Source organism: Pleurodeles waltl, chromosome 1_1 (genome assembly GCF_031143425.1).
Source record: "Pleurodeles waltl isolate 20211129_DDA chromosome 1_1, aPleWal1.hap1.20221129, whole genome shotgun sequence".
In the NCBI taxonomy this organism is placed as follows: Eukaryota; Metazoa; Chordata; class Amphibia; order Caudata; family Salamandridae; genus Pleurodeles; species Pleurodeles waltl.
In genome coordinates, this window is record NC_090436.1 from 624,745,148 (window position 1) to 624,758,421 (window position 13,274).

General features: G+C 43.2%; 1 long non-coding RNA gene across 1 annotated transcript in view; it reads left to right on the forward strand.

Annotated features, from left to right (window-relative positions):
• LOC138283531 (uncharacterized) overlaps window positions 1-13,274 on the forward strand; it is an 84,069-nt gene that overhangs the window by 29,843 nt on the left and 40,952 nt on the right. The window lies entirely within an intron of this gene.

Consider the following 13,274-nt stretch of genomic DNA (forward strand, 5'->3'; position numbering starts at 1 on the left):
TTTCTTTTATGCATGCTACGTGTTACCCATGTGTCCAAAAGAAAAAAAAGGGGGGAAATTTTGTGGATCTTCTTTTGGGTTTTATCTCTATTTCGTGTTTCACCCTGCTAGTGCTGTTTTAAATATGTGCCCAGGGTTTCCCCTCATCTTTCGCCCGCCCTCTCTTTTCCCTGTCCCTCCCAACTAGTCCCACTTGTTTTAGTATTGGTGTAATGTGACCGAGCAAGCAGTCACGTACCTGAAGTAGCCACGTCCCTCCAAGGACGTGGCTGGCTCTTCTGCGTCTTCCGGACCTCACACATGGTCCTCGCAACACGTCCTCTGCTCCGTGGGCTGTTCTCCTTGCCTCCTCCTCCTCTCAGTCCTCGTTTGGTCTCTGGCGCGCCTTCACCTTGCTCGATCGGTTCTCTTCCTTGGGTCCCGTGCTCCTCTCTTCCCATCCTTTTTGCTCCGGGGGTTCTCTTCCTCTGACATCTGCACGCTCCTGTTAGCGCATCAGAGCCTAGATAAGTAAACTTACCAGGAGACGCGCTTAGGCCGACAAACCTTTGTACCACGTTTGGAGACTTCCCAGCACAAAATACTTTCTTGTCATCGTCAATCAATAGATCAATAATCAATCAATAACAACAATCGCGAGTCAATAAACATTCAATAAGAATCAATAATTGAACACACCATTGGTTTCTCAGTCACAAATAACCACACCAGTTTAGTCAAAGTTAAGATATTTATTTCCCTATTGGTTACAATCTCATATCATGTCTGTTAGTCTCATTAGCAATAAACCCACGCCAAAACAATCCAATCAATAATCAAAACGTGATTTTAACCAATACATCTACTAATTTCATTTAGCATCTAGGCACATCATTATACGAATCGACTTAACAGAGTCTCATTAGTACACGAATCAACAAAGCAAGAACTCAGTCATTTGTCTATTTGCACAAAACATTAGTGAACGCCTTAACTAACCTCAAATTAGCATTAGCATGTTGGGCTTCATGCAAAACTGTTAGTGAACACGAATTTGGAAAACATCCAAAGTAAGGCCTTTATCAAAATAGCAGTTGGCACCTAGAAAGAAAAGGCAAACAGACAATTACAATTTTCATCAGATAGTTACCAATCCAACAGATCAGCAAACAGCGTCAGTCTTCGTCCTCAGGACATCAGTCGATTCACCATCAGCAGAGATAGGACGGGACAGAGTCTCAATATAGCATAGCTACAGAAACGGATTACTTCCCTCATATAGAGGAGAAGTTAGCATCAAGCAAAGAAAGGGCAAAGGATGGTTCAAAGTGACTGGACAACTAAACTAAATTATGGCACCTGGCAAAAGTTCTCTAGCAAAAATCTCATAGCAAAGGAATGGCAAATGGCAAGGGTAAGGGTCCCCGTTAAAGTGGAAGAAGTGTTCTGTTTTCCTCGGGTTACGCCGTTAAATCAAAACTGTCTAACTATTCCCTAATTCCTCATTGGATGAAGTTTGGTGCATTATTATCTCTATCCATTAATTCAGAAAGCACCTTACTAGAACTTTCCACAATTTGCTGTTCCCATGCCGCGGAATGGTCCAAGTTATTGACGTCTTCAACGGTTGGAATGTCAGGTAGAGAATGTTACACTTTGCGCTCCAGTCAGTGTCTTCATTGTCTTCTCCTAATACGGTTAACCTTGCACCTGTTACAAATTACACTGTTGCATCTAGCAAGAACGTCGCCTTGAGCAAGCCGGTTCTCATGTGAAAGAATTTACTACGGCTACACACACATAACTCCTGGAAAAATACAGCTTTGTGACCTTCAGGAAAACAGCACATTACACGTTAGAATATACAATTCAATATGAGGCAAGGCAGCTTGGCCTAAACATTTGCTAAGCTAAGGCCCTCTGATTTAATAAAGCAAACTCTTAACACGCAACTCTAACTATGATATACTGTGAGGAAATGCCTCCTTGGCATGGTTACTCCCTAACTTTTTGCCTTTGCTGATGCTAAGATATGATTTGAAAGTGTGCTGGGACCCTGCTAACCAGGCCCCAGCACCAGTGTTCTTTCCCTAAACTGTACCTTTGTCTCAACAATTGGCACAACCCTGGCACTCAGGTAAGTCCCTTGTAACTGGTACCCCTGGTACCAAGGGCCCTGATGCCAGGGAAGGTCTCTAAGAGCTGTAGCATGTCTTATGCCACCCTAGAGACCCCTCACTCAGCACATGCACACTGCTTCACAGCTTGTGTGTACTGGTGGAGAGAAAATGACTAAGTCGACATGGCACTCCCCTCAGAGTGCCATGCCAACCTCACACTGCCTGTGGCATAGGTAAGTCACCTCTCTAGCAGGCCTTACAGCCCTAAGGCAGGGTGCACTATACCACAGGTGAGGGCATATGTGCATGAGCACTATGCCCCTACAGTGTCTAAGCAAAACCTTAGACATTGTAAGTGCAGGGTAGGCATAAGAGTTTATGGTCTGGGAGTTTGTCAAACACGAACTCCACAGTCCCATAATGGCTACACTGAAAACTGGGAAGTTTGGTATCAAACTTCTCAGCACAATAAATGCACACTGATGCAGTGTGCAATTTATTGTAAAATACACCCAGAGGGCATCTTAGAGATGCCCCCTGAATACCTACCCGATTTCTAGTGTAGGCTGACCAGTTCCTGCCACACACCAGACATGTTGCTGGCCACATGGGGAGAGTTCCTTTGTCACTCTGTGGCCAGGAACAAAGCCTGTACTGGGTGGAGGTGCTTCTCACCTCCCCATGCAGGAACTGTAACACCTGGCGGTGAGCCTCAAAGGCTCACCCCTTTTGTTACAGCGCCCCAGGGCATCCCAGCTAGTGGAGATGCCTGCCCCTCTGGCCACTGCCCCCACTTCTGGCGGCAAGGCTGGAGGAGATAATGAGAAAAACAAGGAGGAGTCACCCACCAGTCAGGACAGCCCCTAAGGTGTCCTGAGCTGAGGTGACCCCTGCCTTTAGAAATCCTCCATCTTGAGTTTGGAGGATTCCCCCAATAGGATTAGGGATGTGCCCCCCTGCGCACAGGGAGGAGGCACAAAGAGGGTGTAGCCACCCTCAAGGACATTAGCCATTGGCTACTGCCCTCCCAGACCTAAACACACCCCTAAATTCAGTATTTAGAGGCTCCCCAGATCCCAGGAAATCAGATTCCTGCAACCAGAAGAAAGAAGAAGGACTGCTGACCTACAAGCCTGCAGAGAAGGAGGAAGACGACAACTGATTTGTCCCCAGCCCTACCGGCCTGTCTCCACCTTCGAAAACCTGCTCCAGCAACACATCCGACAGGGACCAGCGACCTCTGAAGCCTCAGAGGACTGCCCTGGACTACAGGACCAAGAAACTCCCATGAACTGCGGCCCTGTTCAAAACCTGCAACTACTTGGCAACAAAGAAGCAACTTCCAAGGACTTCACGTTTCCCGCCGTAAGCGTGAGACTCTACACTCTGCACCCGACGCCCCCGGCTCGACCTGCAGAAAACTAACACCTCAGGGAGGACTCCCCGGTGACTGAGAGCCAGTGAGTAACCAGAGACGACCCCCCTGAGCCCCCACAGCGACGCCTGCAGAGAGAATCCAGAGGCTCCCCCTGACCACGACTGCCTGTAACATGGGACCCGACGCCTGGAACCAACACTGCACCCGCAGCCCCAGGACCTGAAGGAACCGAACTTCAATGCAGGAGTGACCCCCAGGCAACCCTCACCCTAGCGCAGGTGGTGGCTGTCCCGAGAAGCCCCCCCTGTGCCTGCCTGCACCGCTAGAGTGACCCCCGGGTCCCTCCATTGTTTCCTACCTGAAACTCGACACCTGCTTTGCACACTGCACCCGGCCGCCCCTGTGCCGCTGACGGTGTGTTTTGTGTGCCTACCTGTGCCCCCCCCAGTGATCTACAAAACCCCTCTGGTCTGCCCCCCGAGGACACAGATACTTACCTGCTGGCAGACTGGAACCGGAGCACCCCTGTTCTCTATAGTTGCCTATGTGTTTTGGGCACCTCTTTGACCTTTGCACCTGACTGGCCCTGAGCTGCTGGTGTGGTAACTTTGGGGTTGCCTTGAACCCCCATCGGTGGGCTGCCTATGCCCCAGAACTGAGACTTGTAAGTGTTTTACTTACCTCCTAATCTAACCTTTACTTACCTCCCCCGAGAACTGTGGATTTTTGCAGTGTCCACTTTGAAAATAGCTTATTGCCATTTTTACAAAGACTGTACATGATATTGTTTTAATTCAAAGTTCCTAAAGTATCTAAGTGAAGTACCTTACATTTAAAGTGTTTAATGTAAATCTTGAACCTGTGGTTCTTAAAATAAACTAAGAAAATATATTTTTCAATATGAAAACCTATTGGCCTGGAGTAAGTCTTTGAGTGTGTGTTCCTCATTTATTGCCTGTGTGTGTACAACAAATGCTTAACACTACCCTCTGATAAGCCTACTGCTCGACCACACTACCACAAAATAGAGCATTAGAATTATCTACTTCTGCCACTATCTTACCTCTAAAGGGAACCCTTGGACTCTGTGCACACTATTTCTCACTTTGAAATAGTATATACAGAGCCAACTTCCTACTTATACTAATACAAATTCAAACATTATTGCATATACATTTTCAGAATTAATAAGCTTTTTCATTGGTCTTCGTATACATTGGTAGCCACTCCCCGTGGGCACATTTCAACGTGTGCATTATTTTCTACGTTAACACATTTTCTATGCAGCTTCATCACACAATATATTGCAAGCTTTTCGTATTAATATTGATTGAAAAAACACACTCCAACACTCCTTCATGCACGTGGACCGTATTCTATCTATAGTCCCCCCGGGGGACCCAAACATCGTCCCAGGCTCCCCCCCAGCTATTATAAGCTATCCTTCGCAGTAGGGCCCTGTCACAACGAGTCAATACCCTTTGGCACCTAACAGACCATCAGAAACCAATATGAGCAAAACCAAACCACACTACATATCCCTACAGAGAAGAAAGCCCTACATGAATTAATCCCCGTAAAAGATTGTTACCACCATGGGCATCCGCAGAAAGTTTTTAGGGGGGGGCAATAATTTTAACGTCATCCATCCTGACACAGCGTAACACTACGCTGGTTATAGTGTTACCCTGCACTGTGATCCTGCACACCAGGCTGTACCTAAATCCTGCAGAGGTGGGGGAGGGGAGGGACAAACCCTCGTCCCTTTCCCACTGTTGCAGACACCCATGGCGACCACAACATTCTGAAACGTTCACTGTTGCAAATGACCTACAGGGTGCTGCTTCAAGAACAATAAAAGGTAGAAAAGACATATGTAAAAGCCCATTAGCTGTATCAGATGGGGCATATCAAAGAGAGGCAAGAATGCTGAAGGAAATACAGCAGAATTTATATCCAAAAGAAGTATATTCCCATAAGCTTTAAGAACAAAAACCTGAAGACGTTTATACCAGCTGTTCCACCCTCTCATCGGGGTTGTTGCGCACTGCAAAGAAGTGACAAATATATATAGATATGTAGGGCTACTGGTGGATTTCCAAACTTGCACCTTACTTTATCTTGGCCATTCCTGACAAGCCAAGTGGCTAAAACTGCATAATCCTTACTGGTCTGTTTGAGGCATTTGTCGGTCATATATTTCAATACCTTTGCAAAGCTCTCTATAGATTAATCCTTCTAATGCCTAGTGGGTTGGGGTATCAAAAGCCACCACTGACATTTCTTCAGTCCCAAAACCTTTTCAGTGACTCAAATTTGTTGCTGAATTTAACTTTGGGGGTTATTGTACCCCCTGCAGAAATTTGGGTTGCATATACAGAACCCCACTCCTGTCATAGTGGGATAGTTTGGTAGGTCAGTGTGCCGTCTTCAGTGTTCTGCGTGTAACCTGCATGTTACAAATTCAGATCCCTGCTGCAATGACCTAGCTTTGCACTGCTCAACAAGGCAACATTACTCTCCATGAGATCATAAAGGCACTTCTCAGCATGCCTCTGCATTGTTAATATAACAATTAATCTAAAGTACCCACACTTCCCAGTGGCACAGTACATGGACCTCAGCATAGAGCTGAAATACACTGAAAGGAAGAATACCAATACTTCATCACAGGATTTCTGCACCATGAAGTAAACGGTACATACACATCTCTTTTAGGATGTTGTAGATGTGATCAGATACTATTACTGGCATTTCTCAACAATGCTGCCATTCTTTTAGCAAAATAGTGCACCTTTAAATAGTCGGGCTCTGCTGTTTTCAGTAGAACAATACAGGATCTTTTAAATAAGGCAGATATTGTCTGGTGACACATATCAGCGCTTATAGTCAGCTAAAATGGTAAAATCTGTAAGGAGCATTGCATGCGTTTTCAAACCGGTCAGTGGGTAAAGATGGCTTCCTACTACCATGGGCAGTGATCTGCAGGTCGAAAGTTTATTTCTATGGCAGACACAGTGCCCTACTTTTTTTTGTTTGGTAAAATTAGCAATACTAAATGTGTTAATGGAAATAACTTAATTACAGCGCTAGAAACATCTGAAGTGCGTTATAATGCACTACATAAAAAGCTATTATGAAAGTAAGTACAGGTAAATTCTACTGGCACTTCCCAGCAGAATGAATCTACCTACATCTCACGGAGGAAGGAGGTTCTACTTATGATCGAACACATCACCACTTCCTAGCAAGGAATTTCCTAATCTTTTTGGAAAATTACTAGCATTTCTGGGGAGGAGTGTTTTGCTATATATCAGTCATTACCACCACCTCTCAGCAGAGCTGCTGTAAATCTGTGGAATAAAAATCAATTCATGGTTGGACCTGCCTGTGTATGCTAAGCACCTTTGGGTGCAAATTGTTTGCATTGACAGTGTAGAAGATGAACCCCAAGGCTCTGTACACAACTGTCTTCGCAAATATTACTAACCTGCTGTACTGTGCACCACATAATATTACAATAATTTGCACAAAAAAATTAGGCTAGAGTCCACGTAACCCCAATTAAGTTATTTTTAAAATCATTATGTTTCAACACACATTGATGGATCTGTTTCGCTTCAAACTGCAGCAAGCACATTTTTACATTATAATAAACAATTTTACATTATATTAAATGTACATATTAAAATATTTCACATTTACTACTTTACACTCTATATTTTAAAAAAATAAATGTTTGTATGTTTATGGACAATATTAGTGTCAACAATATTTTTTTCTGATATTTTGATACCATTATAAGTATAAGAGTACGATATTGTGATAAATGATTTATCTGACACAATATTTTTGTCAGCGAAAGTTTTTTACCACCATATTGTGTCAGTGAACTGCCAAAAGGCATTACCAGTATGCAGGGCCGGCTTTAGGGCGGTGTGACTGGTGCTGCTGCACCATGTGCTGCTGACCTGGATGGTGGGGGCGCCGACCTCAGGGGGACGCAGTGTTTAGCAATAATTTACAAAACCTGCGATTTAAATGCACCTGTTGGAAAGTTCCTTGTGTGTCCAGCTAACTCTTGTGATTAATGTTCTTGCTAGATGGTGTTTTGTCCCATTGCAGTTTTGGCTCAAAGCGCAGAGGGTTAATATGCCTGATGCAACGAACATAACTATATTTTATGTGGATAGCTGAGTGGATTAGTAAAGCCAGCCTTTACCAACGCTTTAAAGCTAAATAAATGTATGTGAGAGGGGCTATAGAGAGATGAGGAGCACTTTTGCCAGGTGGTGTGAAGGAATCCAAGGAAGTGGTCATGGGGTGAAGGGGGCCAAAAACGATTGCTGCACCAGGGGCCACCAGCAGTAAAGCAGGCAGTGCCAGTATACAGCACTGAGGGCAGTGTGAGGGTTTGCCATGCCACCATCAAGGTGTCCGGTCCCAAAGTCTGCAGTGTCGGGAAGGGCATTTTAAAAAGGGGGCTATACCAGTTTGTGCGCGTGGTGGAATGGGGATGTGTATGTTCCCATGCATACATGCGTGTGTGTCTGTGCGTGCCAGTGAGGCATACACACACAGACACACACATCTATCAACACAAAGTTCTAAGCACGTGCGTGTTTTTCTTCAGTTATGTGTGAGAGCCTCTTTTATCGTAATTGTGCCCAGTATAAGGATACAGTGTATAGTATGCAGACCCACCACAGCTGCTAACAGTAAACTATGCAAAGCATATGCATTATACTATAATGGTCAAACACTTCTGTACAATTATGCTCAATTAAGGTGGCCTTTAAAAATAGAAATTAGAAATTACTGTGTTACACAGTAGTCCTCAGACCCTGAATAGTTGCTTTTGCTAAGTACTGCCTCTTTCACCCAGAAATGTGCAGGATCTTATTTTTCATTTTCTTTTTTCATTAGGTCAATGTGGCCAAAGCATTTGACCATCCCAGATTAGACTTCAGAAATTCAGAATGCTTCTGCCTACAGAAAATAACTTTAGGCTGCCTGACGCATAAAGTTTTCATTGCTCTGGACTGAATTTTTGAAAACAATGTTAAGAGTGAGATTATCTGCTAAAATGGAAATAGTCATGATAAATCACAATTAGAGCTTTGGAAAGGACGACCTTCCATGTACAAGGAGCATGCCTTGGGAATTCTGTTCCTCTTGCCATCCAAGCTCAACTTAACTTACTTTTAGGAACCTCCTACAAAAACTAGCTTTTCTTGCTGTAACTGCCCTCTCCCCTTTTTCTGTTTAGTATCAAGACGGTTTAGATTTTTGTCACTGTAGCGCCAGGAGACTCTGTTTAGGAGTTACAGTACGCTTTACCAATATTCCATATAAATAAAAATACATTGTAAATTACTGTGCCTGAGGCTTGGTCACCTCCCTTTCAATCAAATAATGGGCATCTGATCAAGGGTTGGCCATGGCAATAGGTACTGCCATTTCCGTAAAACAGAATCTTGCATACATATTAAGTTAGGCTTTACTTTTTTCCCGCATTGCAGAAAAAACTATTCAAAACATGTAGTGTACTTTCAATAATCCGTAAGAAACGATAGCCTATACTTAATGCTGTGTTACCGTGGATTGCCTCATGTTATGCAGTTGCTGGAATATATATGACTTTATGTCCAGGTTATTTTACATATAAATGTAGAATAGAATGCGATCGCCTAGATCGTAAGTTAAAATGTATATGTTGGTTTGTCAGCCTTGAATAAACAATATTTTAATAAATAAAAAATTATTATCTTTAACAGTACACAGTACACGCACAGGCCAGTAGCCAGAAGTATATTTTTAGGGAGGCATGGCCCTCAGCTGTGACCAAACAATAAAGCAGAATGTTATTGGTCCCTTTGTTCATAAATACTTGTATTTATAAATATTCACCCCTAGAATATTGCGGCACAAGAATACAGAGGACAGAATATTGAAAGATATGTGCATATAGGAAAGCATTGATTTACAATTCCTAACTCCACATCTATATACCTTGAAGATACATATATCACATAGGTACATATATGTGGTGTAAGGTATAGAAAATCTATACTTATGTGTCAATATTTTGGATTCAATATTCTGTCCTTAGCATTCTGTGCTATCAATATTCTGATTTTGATATTCAGGGTGCACACCGTATGATTCTATGTGAAGCAATACGTTAGTGTTTTTTTAAGGTACACATTAAAGCACACTCAAACAATTTTCCATAACCCAACTTTAAATCCTATCAATTAGATGTAAGTTAAAGCAGAGGGCTGTTAAGTTGTAAAGAAGTCTGGCTCACAGCTCTGTGTATTTTCTAAACTGTTTAAGCTTTGTGAAATGAAAAGCTTATAAAGTTATTTAAAAAAAATAAGTTGTCATCATCTCACAGCCCTCCCTTCGACACCTCTACCTCAGGAATTTCTCGCCTCTCAACTCAACGTTTGTTTCCTGTAGGATCACCTACCTGAGACATTCAAAATCAGGAAATGATCACACCTTAAAGGCCAAAAAGGATAAACCTTGCCTCATATAAAGTTAGGAAACTTCATCTGCTTTGTTAAGTGTAGACTTTCCTTATTCCATCCTACTTTGTAAGTGAAATTTTAATTTAACTTGCCATTAATTTACAATAACATTACAGAGAGATTGAAACATATTCATCAAGAACATTTAGAAAAATCAGTGGCGACTAGTGTGTTTTAAACATTTTAAGCCTGCAAAAATTGTGAAAATTATATAGAATTTAGATGTCATTTTATAGAGGAAGTTGGGACGTTCCCACAATGAATTTCACTTTAAAGTTGTGACAAAATATGGATAGTTTAAATATGTTTGATCAAAAGCACCAGTCAAAACAGCATGGACTTGAAGCAGGCTCCGACATTGGCATACACTCCTCACAATTACAGGCAGGCTGTGCAAAAGGTGTTGTACAAATGGAGGCCTCCGTTAGACATCGGGCAGCAATGCAAGTAGGCCTGGTAAAGGATAGGTGACTGTGTGAGCATGGGATGGATCCATTTGTGGAATGTGACCTGACTGGGGACACTAGTTCCATCTTCAGTCAGAGGAGCCGTAGATGGGCAGGCAACAGCATTGCCTCTAAGGCTGTGAGTGGTGTTTTTTTTATTTGCATTTAGGATCCTACTTTGTAATAACATCTCTGTTTAATGCTACTTGCATGGTACCTCCCATTTGTTTGCAACAGCATCCTCCACTTTCAGAATTATAGACCTTTTCCGCTCTTCCACATGCAGTAGACTCCTTGTAAAGAATCCTCAAGATGGCATCCTCTATGTGGTTAACATTGCTCAAAAGAGCATGCACGTTTCTGAGTAGAGAATATAGAAAGCATGAACACCTGCCAATTGTACTAGAAGTGGCAAATATTTACTTGCAGAGAAATTGTTTGACATTACTGCAGGTGCAGATGAAAGTCAAGCTTCATGTTATGAAACAATTAAGAGACTGCCATATTTGAATGTACACTAGAAAGCACTGGATAGAGCTTGGACTTCTCAGCAAGTTAGTTGTATTTGACAGTGACAATATCAGCAAATGAAGACATGGTTGCTATGCTTTAAAAGAGAAGCACCAGCACTTCCCACCAAGAGCTTACAGTAGCAAATAACAAGGGGGTGCCACTGTTATGCAATTTGCAAAATGCAATGTGGATCAAGTAACAATGGCTAGATCTTATTACGATATTAAAGACCACTATGCCAGGTGATTCTTGAATTTTACACTAAGATCCCTTTTAGAAAATAAAGTGCAAAAGTGCGCATTGAAATCACGTTGGTCCAGGTGTGTTGGGCAATGTCTAAACTCCACTAAAAATCACCAATTACCTTTTCTCCACATGTATCTAGCTATAATGTTGATCCTTTGGGCTCTCTCTAACTTTCTCTATACACTCCCCATCACCTACTCACTGTCCTCACTGCCTCTCTCAAACGTTTGCCCACTGCCTCTTCTTGTATGCTACTGCAACTATCTTCCTGCTCCTGTCTCTCCTGCTCTCTCTCTTGCATTTTCTATTTACTCTCCATTTCTTTCCCACAATCCTCTCTACTTTTCTAAAACCTCGTCTCTTTAGCTTCTCTTCTATCTATTTTGTACTTTTCAATTTTTTTTATTTTCTCTCCAGAACTCTTCTCTATCAACCATGTATTGCAACAGTAACTTCCTCTTGGCCATTCATAGCCATTAACAACACCTGCTGCTATCTTTCTTTGACACCTGTGCTTTTTATTATACCCCAGTCCCAGAAGCCTACCATCCTTGGGGCCTCCTAGCACTGGAGAACTCCCCTACGATCATGGAATGAAGAAGTTAGAGCAACGTGGCCATCATATCCCAGCAGCATTTTGCCAATTCTTGTTTACAGGACATCGGGCTGCATGGATTTGGTGGGTTTACTGTTTTAGGACAGATGGCAACTCAATGTCCACCACAGTATATTCATGGTGTGGTGGACTTCAACAAGAGGTCCAGAGTACTGGAAAAGAAAATATTTCATTGCTTCCCCCGAGAAGTATGATTTTTCATTTTGCTATATTGCACATCATACTGTGAGCACTGACGTAACACAGTAATACAAAAGTGAAAGCAGACCACGCTAATGGAATCTGCTGGGATCCACAAATGTCCACACCACAAGTTCCTACACTTCTCCTGATAACAATATTACTACTCCATTGTGTGACTGGGCTATCAACTGAGGAAAGAAACCCTCCCTAAGCCCCCTTGGATGCAAAGAAACATCATGATTTTGCCTTGTGAATTGACCAATTCTGGGTATATTAGTAGGTGTGGTATTTAGGCCAGTGCTCTGTCGGCACCCAGGAAATTCTGCCAGGCCCAGACATTTCTGAAAACAAGGCACCTACGGTAGTCTGGGATGGTGTGGCTTGCGTGGATCTCAATATATTTTCAGATCCAGAATGCCCTGCAAACAGCAAACCGTAGCTACATCAGAGATGTTCCTCATGCTGAAATCTGTGAGGAGCCATCAATTTCCTACTACCCAGTGCTCCCACTCTTCTCCCAGTAAAAATTTTATCTCCAATTTTTACTGCGTATTATGCATTTAGTACATTAATATGTTGGACCTCATATGAGCAATTTATTTGCTATGTTTTAAATTAGATAAAGATGAAGCTAAGTTCCAAATGTGTCAATACATTTCAAAAAGGAGGTTCATTCTACACAGATATTAAATTTCAATATCTAAAAATCTGAAAATGTTAGTCAATGTTCTGTGGAGATGTCTAGCAAGGTCAATTATAATGCAAATTCTTTCTGCCTCAGATGCCCTGATTATGGCTTCCACAATATTTGGTTCAAATAGATGAATCCTCAGCATGTGGACCCTGGCAGCGTTATCTATATACTAACTAATGTTTGAAAGATAGTCTGCTATAGCAGCCCTTTTTGACATGGCAGACTATGGGGGTCATTCTGACCCTGGCGGTCGGTGACCGCCATGGCGGAGGTCGGCGGTAGCACCACCAACAGGCTGGCGGTGCACCGCTGGGCATTCTGACCGCGGCGGTTCAGCCGCGGCCAGAAACGGAAAGTCGGCGGGCTCCCGCCGACTTTCCGCTGCCCTGGAGAATCCTCCATGGCGGCGGAGCGCGCTCCGCCGCCATGGGGATTCTGACACCCCCTACCGCCATCCAGTTCCTGTCGGTTCTCCCGCCGGGAACAGGATGGCGGTAGGGGGAGCCGCGGGGCCCCTGGGGGCCCCTGGGGGCCCCTGCAGTGCCCACGCCAATGGCATGGGC